At 40.3% G+C, this 10,542-nt stretch overlaps 1 long non-coding RNA gene across 2 annotated transcripts; it reads left to right on the top strand.

Moving 5' to 3' along the window:
- Positions 1 to 379: 379 nt before the first annotated feature.
- On the top strand, positions 380 to 6,269 carry LOC129479218 (uncharacterized). Of its 2 annotated transcripts, none has more exons than XR_008656609.2 (3): positions 380 to 597; positions 2,809 to 2,915; positions 5,754 to 6,269. It is a non-coding gene; the product is annotated as an uncharacterized lncRNA (long non-coding RNA). The 2 variants fall into 2 exon arrangements; XR_010120030.1 differs by lacking the exon at positions 5,754 to 6,269 and adding an exon at positions 3,695 to 3,810.
- The last annotated feature ends 4,273 nt before the right edge of the window (positions 6,270 to 10,542 follow it).

The following is a 10,542-nucleotide window of genomic DNA, read 5'->3' as shown; positions in this document are numbered from 1 at the left end:
TTCAGCAAAATGGTCTTCAAACTCTGATATTCTTTCTTCCGCTTGGTTGATTTGGCTATTGATACTTGTGTACGCTTCATGAAGTTCTCATGCTGTGATTTTCAGCTCATTTATGTTCCTCTAAGCTGGTTATATGGAATGTGTTTTGATGGCATGACTGAAAACTCTTTACCAAGCCCTAGGACCCAAATATTTTCTTCTTTTTTTTTCTAAAAGCTTTATGGTTTATTTTTAAATCTATGATCCATTTCGAGTAAACCTCTGCATTAGGCATGAGGTTTAAGTCTATTCTATTCTATTCTATTCTATTCTATTCTATTCTATTCTATTCTATTCTATTCTATTCTATTCCATTCCATTCCATTCCATTCCATTCCATTCCATTCCATTCCATTCCATTCTTGTGTGTGGATATCCAATGGCTCCAGCACTATCTGTTGAAAAGCCTATCCTTTCTCCATCAAATTATTTTTGCAACTCCATCAAAAATCAATTGGCCATACTTGTGAAACTACCTGCGAGTCCACTATTCTGTTCTGGTGACCTATATGTCTATCCCTCTGCCAGTACCACAGTACCGATTATTGTAACCACATAGTAAGTCTTGAAATTGGGTAAAGTGATTGCTTCCACTTTTTTCTTTTTTTCTAGAATTATTTTAGTTATTCTAGTTCCTTTGTTTTTCATATAGATTTTTAGAATAGTCTTGTCCATATCTATTTTTAAAATCTTCCTAGGATTTGATAGGAATGGTGCTAACCCTGTCTGCTAATTTGGAAAGAATTGACATTCTCACTATGTTGAGTCTTCCAATCCATGAACCCAAATTCTGTCTCCATTAATTTAGGTTTTCAACCAGTACTTTGTAGTTTTTAGCATACATGTCCCATACATGTTTTCTCTGATTTATGCCCAAGTATTTCATTATTATCTGAGTGATTATAACTGGCATTGTATCTTAAATTTTGTTTTACACATGTTCCTTGCTAGCATATAGAAATAAAACTGACTTTTTTTACAGTTGCCCTTATATCCTGCTTATAAATGAGTTGTTAAACTCATTTATTAGTTCCAAGAGTTTGGGTTTTTTGGTTTTGTATTTTCCGTGGGACTTTCTACATAGATCGTCATGTCACCTGCAAGTAGAAGCAGTTTTATATCTTTCTTTAGTGTCTACATGACTTGTGTTTCCTTTTCCTGCTTCTTACAGTGCCTACAACTTCCAGCACTTTGCTGAATAAAGCAATGACAGTGTGGATATTCTTGCCTTGTTCCCAGTCATAGTAGAAAACCATTCCAATTTTCTCCATTATGTATGATTTTAGCTGTACGGTTTTTTGTACATATTCTTTATCAAGCTGAAATTCCTCTCTACTAGTTTTCTGAGAATTTTGTATCATAAATGAGTGTTAAACTTTTCAAATGCTTTTCTTCATGAATTGATATGATCGTGTGATTTTTCTTCTTTAGCCTATAAATATAGTGGATTACATTGATTGATTTTTAAAATATTGAACCAGCCTTGCATACCTTGAACATGGTATATAATTATTTTTATACAGCAGTGAATTCTATTTGCTAATTTTTTGTTAAGAATTTTTGCATCTTCATGAGGATATTGGTCTATGTTTGTTTGTTTGTTTACTGTCTTTGTCTGATTTTGGTATTAGGGTAATACTGGCTTCATAGAATGAGTTGAACATATTTCCTTCCCTTTTATTTTCTTGAAGATTTTTGTAGAATTGGTGATAATTCTTTTTTAAACAGTTGGTAAAATTCTCCAGTGAAATCATCTGGGCCTAGAGATTATTTTCAGAGGAGTTTTAAATTACAAATTCAACTGTCTTAATTGTTAAACAGATATTTAAATTATCTATTTCATGTTAGGTTAATTGTGGCAGTGTACTTTTTGAGAAATTGGTTCATTTCACCTAAGTTGTCAAATGTATGTATGTACAGTTGTTCATAGTATTCATTTATTGTCCTTCTGATGTTTACAGGATCTGTCATCATATCCTCTGTTTCATTTCTGATATCAACCATTTGTGTCTTCTCTCTTTTTTATTAGTCTTACTAGAGATTTGTCAATTTTATCGATCTTTCCTAAGAACCAGACTTTTTGTTTCATTGGTTTTCTCTACTGTTTTTCTGCTCATGATTTTACTGATTCCTGCTCTTATCTTTATTACTTTTTTCCTTCTGCTTGCTATAGATTTATTTTGCTCTTCTTTCTCTAGTCTCTTGTAGTGAGAGCTTATATTACTCATTTGAGAATTTTACTTTTTATCTTTTTTTTTTTTTTCTGAGACAGAGTCTCGCTCTGTCACCCAGGCTGGAATGCAGTGGCATGATCTCGGCTCAATGCAACCCCCACCTCCTGGGTTCAAGCAATTCTCCTGCCTCAGCCTCCGAAGTAGCTGGGATTACAGGTGCATGTCACCAAGCCTGGCTAATTTTTGTATTTTTAGTAGAGACGGGGTTTCACCATATTGGCCAGGCTGGTCTCAACCTCCTGACCTTGTGATCCACCCACCTCAGCCTCCCAAAGTGCTGGGATTACAGGCGTTAGCCACTGCGCCTGGCTGAGAATTTTACTTTTTTCTTATGTAAACATTTATTGCTATGAATTTCTCTCTCAGCATTATTTTGGCTGTGTCCCACACATTTTGATAAGATGTGTTTTCCTTTTCATTTAGTTCAGTATTTTTTTATTTCTCTTGAGACTCTCTCTTTGACCTATGGATTATTTGGGAGCATATTCTTTAGGCTTCAAGTGTTTCTGAACTTGGAATTTATCCATTCTTTCAGGCAGCTGGGTGTGGGGCCTTTCTCCTGCTGATGGACAGAGAAGGTCTTGACTTTCTACTAAGCCTCTTGGGACACCACCTTTGAAAGAAGAAGGAACCTTGTTATATGTGAGTCAGATTGGAAGCACAGGCTCCCCATGTGATATCCACTGATGCCACCAGACACAAGGTGGCTTGCTGCCACCCAGCGGGGAGCTGGGGCACCCTATTGGCCTGTCAGGAGGGAAAGTCAAGGGTCCCCACTCAGCCACCTGTAAGCGCTGGATTCCCACCACAGTTTTTTCTGTGGCATTTGGTTTGAATACAGTAGTTATTGTCTGAAAGTTTTCTGTCTTGCTAGGCTGCCCCTTTCCTGATCCTCTGTCTAGGGGAAGCAGATCTTTCTTTGGAACTTTTTTTGTCCAGGGCACATTGGTGTTTACAGACTCTGGCTTCTCCAGTATCCAGTCTAAGATATAAGGGGCAAAAGAAAGCCCAGAGAACTCATCTCCAAGTCTTCCTTGGGTCCCAAAGCCCCTAAACAGTCTGCTTTCTTCTGTCTGCCAATTGAAGTATTCTGATGTTTGTCTTATATACAATCTCTAGGGTTTTTAGTTATACTTATTGGAGGGACTAGGTAAATGTGCATCTACTTCATTTCCCCAGAAATAGAAGTCTCTAGAGTATGTTTTGCTTCTGGTAAGGAAAAGAAATCTCCATTTTTCTTTATTTTTCTAAACTATTATATATTAGCTATTTTTTTGTTCTTTCAGAAAATGTCTAGAATAAAATTGCTGATCTCTCTCAAAATTCCAATTGGGGTTACAGTAAATGTAAAGTGACTCTATGACCCAGTAATTTAGAATATTCAATAACTAAATTGCAAATAATCTCTGGTCTCATATCAGAGAGATTGAAAATCTCAGAGAAACATCAGCCCTGGATACTTAATGAAGATTTCAAGACAGAGGCCTTCTACTTCGTACATAACAAGTTCATTATAAAGTTCTGCCTCAAAATGTCATTCTTTGTCAGTGATTTTTTTTTCCTGTCACACCATGCTACTCTAGCTACCATAGTAAATTCTGTCATTCCCACTTTTGCATTATAGGTAGGGCTATGGACTCCCGAAAATATGGACTATGCTAACTTGGGCATATGGTCTAGTTTTTGTCCCCTAACTTTTTGAATGGGAGGTCTTTAGGCTGATCATTGCAGGGGATGGCCTTGCTGATAAGGACTCTAAACTCTGACTTCAGCTGACTCTCTTTCTGAAGAAAGCAGACCAAGGTTTTTAAAAATAGAGCAAACTGGAGCTTCCTGATTGTAGTACTTGTCTGTGTTTGTTTTCTACTGGTTACATAAATATGGCAAATCACTCGACAGAGATTTATACTGCATTTCCTGGGATCCCAGGAGGAATGTTTTCTTTCCACTTGCCTTTTCTGCAAGAACGTGACAGCAGGAAGAAGGAGGTGGTGGTATTAAAACAAGTAGTTACGACTGCAAGTTGCAGAAGAAACATTTTTGGACAGATGTCAGAATGAAGAATTTCAGTCTGGAGAGTAATTTTTATGTAAGAGAATATGATGTAAGTTACAGTGAAATTGGGAAAAAGAAGTATTTAAGGAAAACTGTGACTTTTAAAGTCAATAAAAGGCACTAAAGGTTTTTTAAGGAACATCTTCTTGCACAAATATTGCAGTGGTGTTGACTGAGTCCCTCCCTTTCCTCTCTGGGCCCCACATTCTATTCAAGTGTGTGGAGAATACTGGGAACCTGCACACAGGTGCTGGGCAACACCTGGCCCAAGAAACCTTTCATTTCACATTGATATGTAACATGGCCTGGCTTTACCATGTCAAATTCCATTTAGTTTTGTTTAAAGATAAAATGTAAACATGCCCAGAAGAGTTCTCTTTTTTCCCTTATTGGAAACAGATGAAAGGACTTGATGGCGTGGGGGGAGGCAAGGGAGGCATCTTTTGTGATTCAATTATATAGATGCAGTGACAATAGGCTTTTCTCTAGAGGAGTACATTGTGTGCACAGGCATTTACTTGGTAGCAAATGAATTTAATTAAATTGGACTGCTTGAGCTCCCAGAGTTTCAAGAGAAAATTTGTTGGCTCCTTTGCCTCAAAATTCTTCTGCTGCAACATTTTGGAAAAAGCATTTTACTTAAGTAGAGTGTTATGGGATAAACTGCATCTCCCCACAACACCCCAAAATTCATATGTTGAAGTCCTAATCTCCAATACCTCAGACTGTGACTGTATCAGGAGGGAGGGTCCGCAGAGAGGTAATTAAGCTTCAGTGAGGCCATTTGGGTTGGCCCTAATCCCATATAACTGGTGTCCTTATAAGAAGAAATTAGGACACAAATTGGTAAAGAGGGACTGCAATATGAAGACATGGAGAAGACAGCCGTCTAGAAGCCAAGGAGAGAGGCCCCAGAAGAAACCAACCTTGCCAATAGCTTGATCTCAGACTTCCAGCCCCCAGGACTGTGAGAAACTAGATTTCTGCCGTTTAAGGTACTCGGCCTGTGGGCCTCTGTTACCGTGGCCCTGACATGATACTGCATGTGGTTATACCACCTAGTGACGCAGCGGCTGCAACTTTTTTAATGGATTTAAGTTATAAACAAAGACAAGACAAAGCAAAAATATAAAGCAAGTCATTTGGGTAACCTAAGATAAGACAGACCTGAGACATGACAGTGGCATTTTCCTGGATGTTTTCACAGAGAATATATTCTCCATACCCCACCTGATTCATCCTGACCCAGGTGTGGCTGTGTCATTCTTGTGCTTCAACCCCTTTGATGACTCTTCCCTTGGCTGAGGGTAAATTACGTCCACCTCCTGGCTCTGGTTCTCATCAAGGCCTTCTCAGTCTCCCTGCCTCTTTCCCCAGGCTCCCCTTTCTGGGTACTGCATTCCAGACATACTCATTTTCTTTCAGGTCTTCCAACGCCTTTCCTGCTTGCAATGAGGAGGAACCTTTGCCTGGGACAGCTCCAGTCCTGCAGCAGGCACTTCCCACTTTCTGTCTGGATGACTTCTGCTCCTTCTCAGGAAACGTGGTTCTAACTCCAGACTACTGGTCTACCTCCTGTGCTTCCCTAGACCCCAAAAAGTTTCTTCGTCCAGGTGTTGCCCAGCACCTGTGTGCAGGTTCCCAGGATTCTCCACGCACCTGAATAGAAGGTAGGGCCGAGACAAGAAAGGGAGGGACTCCGTCAACACCACTGCAATATTTGTGCAATAAGGATCTTGTTCCTCAAAAAACCTCTGTCTAGGGAAGGCACCCTCTGTCACTAAATTTCCCCCTCTCTGTGCTCGTTTGATTGACTGTCCTCCTGTGAGGCTGGAAGCTCCAGAAGATACAGTCCCTGAGTTTGGTTGCTGTATCCTCAGCATCTCACACAGTTGCCTGACTCATTAATTTCACACCTACAAAATATTTGACAAACAATAAAACAATAGCCTACAAGTCTCTGTTTGCTTCCAGAAAAGCAAAGGAATAAAAAGTTTTAAATACTCTACTATCTTTTTACTGTCCCACTCTTGAGTTTTAATAAGTAATTTCTTCTCATACCCTAATAAGCATGCAGGAAGGATCTCTTGAGGCATAGGAGTAGAAGGAAATGAGGTTGATTGATCCTTCGGGCTACCTTATGAAACTCATCTCCAATTTTAATCCATCCACACAGACTGAGCACTTTCTTTTCTTTTCTTTTATTATTATACTTTAAGTTTTAGGGCACATGTGCACAATGTGCAGGTTTGTTACATATGTATCCATGTGCCATGTTGTTTTGCTGCACCCATTAACTCGTCATTTAGCATTAGGTATATCTCCTAATGCTGCCCCTCCCCCCTCCCCCCACCCCACAACAGTCCCTGGAGTGTGATGTTCCCCTTCCTGTGTCCATGAGTTCTCATTGTTCAATTCCCACCTATGAGTGAGAACATGCAGTGTTTGCTTTTTTGTCCTTGCGATAGTTTACTGAGAATGATGTTTTCCAGTTTCATCCATGTCCCTACAAAGGACATGAACTCATCATTTTTTATGGCTGCATAGTATTCCATGGTGTATATGTGCCACATTTTCTTAATCCAGTCTATCGTTGTTGGACATTTGGGTTGGTTCCAACTCTTTGCTATTGTGAATAGTGCCGCAATAAACATACGTGTGCATGTGTCTTTATAGCAGCATGATTTATAGTCCTTTGGGTATATACCCAGTAATGGGATGGCTGGGTCAAATGGTATTTCTAGTTCTAGATCCCTGAGGAATCGCCACACTGACTTCCACAATGGTTGAACTAGTTTACAGTCCCACCAACAGTGTGAAAGTGTTCCTATTTCTCCACATCCTCTCCAGCACCTGTTGTTTCCTGACTTTTTAATGATGGCCATTCTAACTGGTGTGAGATGGTATCTCATTGTGGTTTTGATTTGCATTTCTCTGATGGCCAGTGATGATGAGCATTTTTTCATGTGTTTTTTGGCTGCATAAATGTCTTCTTTTGAGAAGTGCCTGTTCATGTCCTTCGTCCACTTTTTGATGGGGTTGTTTTTTTCTTGTAAATTTGTTTGAGTTCATTGTAGATTCTGGATATTAGCCCTTTGTCAGATGAGTAGGTTGCAAAAATTTTCTCCCATTCTGTAGGTTGCCTGTTCACTCTGATGGTAGTTTCTTTTGCTGTGCAGAAGCACTTTAGTTTAATTAGATCCCATTTGTCAATTTTGGCTTTTGTTGCCATTGCTTTTGGTGTTTTAGACATGAAGTCCTTGCCCACGCCTCTGTCCTGAATGGTATTGCCTAGGTTTTCTTGTAGGATTTTAATGGTTTTAGGTCTAACATTTAAGTCTTTAATCCATCTTGAATTAATTTTTGTATAAGGTGTAAGGAAGGGATCCAGTTTCAGCTTTCTACATATGGCTAGCCAGTTTTCCCAGCACCATTTATTAAATAGGGAATCCTTTCCCCATTTCTTGTTTTTGTCAGGTTTGTCAAAGATCAGATAGTTGTAGATATGCGGCATCATTTCTGAGGGCTCTGTTCTGTTCCATTGATCTAAGTCTCTGTTGTGGTACCAGTACCATGCTGTTTTGGTTACTGTAGCCTTGTAGTATAGTTTGAAGTCAGGTAGCGTGATGCCTCCAGCTTTGTTCTTTTGGCTTAGGATTGACTTGGCGATGTGGGCTCTTTTTGATGGATTCACAGCCGAATTCTACCAGAGGTACAAGGAGGAACTGGTACCATTCCTTCTGAAACTATTCCAATCGATAGAAAAAGAGGGAATCCTCCCTAACACATTTTATGAAGCCAGCATCATCCTGATACCGAAGCCTGGCAGAGACGTAACCAAAAAAGAGAATTTCAGACCAATATCCTTGATGAACATTGATGCAAAAATCCTCAATAAAATACTGGCAAACCGAATCCAGCAGCACATCAAAAAGCTTATACACCATGATCAAGTGGGCTTCATCCCTGGGATGAAAGGCTGGTTCAACATACGCAAATCAATAAATGTAATCCAGCATATAAACAGAACCAAAGACAAAAACCACATGATTATCTCAATAGATGCAGAAAAGGCCTTTGACAAAATTCAACAACCCTTCATGCTAAAAACTCTCAATAAATTAGGTATTGATGGGACGTATCTCAAAATAATAAGAGCTATCTATGACAAACCCACAGCCAATATCATACTGAATGGGCAAAAACTGGAAGCATTCCCTTTGAAAACTGGCACAAGACAGGGATGCCCTCTCTCACCACTCCTATTCAACATAGTGCTGGAAGTTCTGGCCAGAGCAATCAGGCAGGAGAAGGAAATAAAGGGTATTCAATTAGGAAAAGAGGAAGTCAAACTGTCCATGTTTGCAGATGACATGATTGTATATCTAGAAAACCCCATCGTCTCAGCCCAAAATCTCCTTAAGCTGATTAGCAACTTCAGCAAAGTCTCAGGATACAAAATCAATGTACAAAAATCCCAAGCATTCTTGTACACCAATCACAGACAAACAGAGAGCCAAATCATGAGTGAACTCCCATTCACAATTGCTTCAAAGAGAATAAAATACCTAGGAATCCAACTTACAAGGGATGTGAAGGACCTCTTCGAGGAGAATTACAAACCACTGCTCAATGAAATAAAAGAGGATACAAACAAATGGAAGAACATTCCATGCTCATGGGTTGGAAGAATCAATATCGTGAAAATGGCCATACTGCCCAAGGTAATTTATAGATTCAATGCCATCCCCATCAAGCTACCAATGACTTTCTTCACAGAATTGGAAAAAACTACTTTAAAGTTCATATGGAACCAAAAAAGAGCCTGCATCGCCAAGTCAATTTTTTTTTTTAGACGGAGTCTCGCTCTGTCGCCAGGCTAGAGTGCAGTGGCACGATCTCGACTCACTGCAACCTCCACCTCCCAAAACAACCTCCGGAGTAGCTGGGACTACAGGCGCGCACCACCACACCCAGCTAATTTTTTTGTATTTTTAGTAAGACAGGGTTTCATCACGTTAGCCAGGATGGTCTCGATCTCTTGACCTTGTGATCTGCCTGCCTCAGCCTCCCAAAGTGCTGGGATTACAGGCATGAGCCACCGCCCCCAGCCAGACTGAGCACTTTCTAAGTCTGAACTGAATCCTGGTAACACAGTCCTTACCTTTAGTATGCTGGATAAATGGGTGCTGGTTTCTTCGTCGTCGTGTGTTAACATCTGGATAGGCTCTGGGGGAAGGGAATGGTAAGCCACCGGTTCTGGAGAAGTGGTTGGAAGTCTGTTAGAGGCAGAATCTTCCAGATTCAAAGCTTCCTGGGTGAGTCATTCAGCAAAAAAGGTTTTAAAGTTACCTCAACCATATCAGTTAGACTATTTAAGTGAGTCGATTATAAATAATCTGTGGTCTCATATAAAAGTGATTAAAAATCTTATCAGCCCCAGATACTAAAGGACGATTTCATGGTCCCAGGCCTTTAATTTCATACCTAACATGCCAGTCGTAGAGTTCTGCCTCAATATGTATTTTTTCATCATGCAAATGAAAGTTTGTAGTTTTACTACAACAAAAATTAGTGTAATTCATTTCATAGTGTTTGTTTCATTCAATATATTTTATTATGACCCCCGTTAGCTTCCAGTAAGCATATGGATTTAATGAAAAGGGGACTCCAGCTCTTGGTAAATTTCTAAACTTACTAGAACTGACTAATTTTGGTTATTTGATGCCAAAAGAGGGTGTGTCAGACGTTAGCCTTCCTGGCAGCCAAACTGCAGTGAACTGGGAGCACTGGGAAAGGCAGGCCGGCGCCCTCAGCCTTGTAGGAAGCGTCTGTCCTTGGTGTCCCCACCAGCCCCCTTGCCATGGAGCCCTACAGAAACCAGACTTAAAATCTATTCACGCTGGCCTCGACGTAAAATACAACAGCTCACATTTCATACCTTGTTGGCTTATCATGTTTAGTTGGATCCCGTTTCGACTAATATTTTTCCAGAGTTGGCTCTTTAAGATGGCATAAAATTATTTACAACATCAAAGACCTCTGTGACACCGTTTCCCCCACCTTCCCCCCGACACCCACTCAACACATCACGTGGCCCCCTCCAAGGCACCAGCACTCCCTGGGAGGCTGCGGATGGGCCGCCCCCACTGCTTGCCGCCCCACCTTACCCCAGCAGGAGGGGACCTGGCGGGGCTGGGGACTGGGGGCGTCT

The sequence above is a fragment of the Symphalangus syndactylus genome, chromosome 3, assembly GCF_028878055.3.
Source record: "Symphalangus syndactylus isolate Jambi chromosome 3, NHGRI_mSymSyn1-v2.1_pri, whole genome shotgun sequence".
NCBI classification, from domain to species: domain Eukaryota; kingdom Metazoa; phylum Chordata; class Mammalia; order Primates; family Hylobatidae; genus Symphalangus; species Symphalangus syndactylus.
Note: the sequence above shows the minus strand (reverse complement) of the source record. Positions and strands in the feature narration are given on the sequence as shown.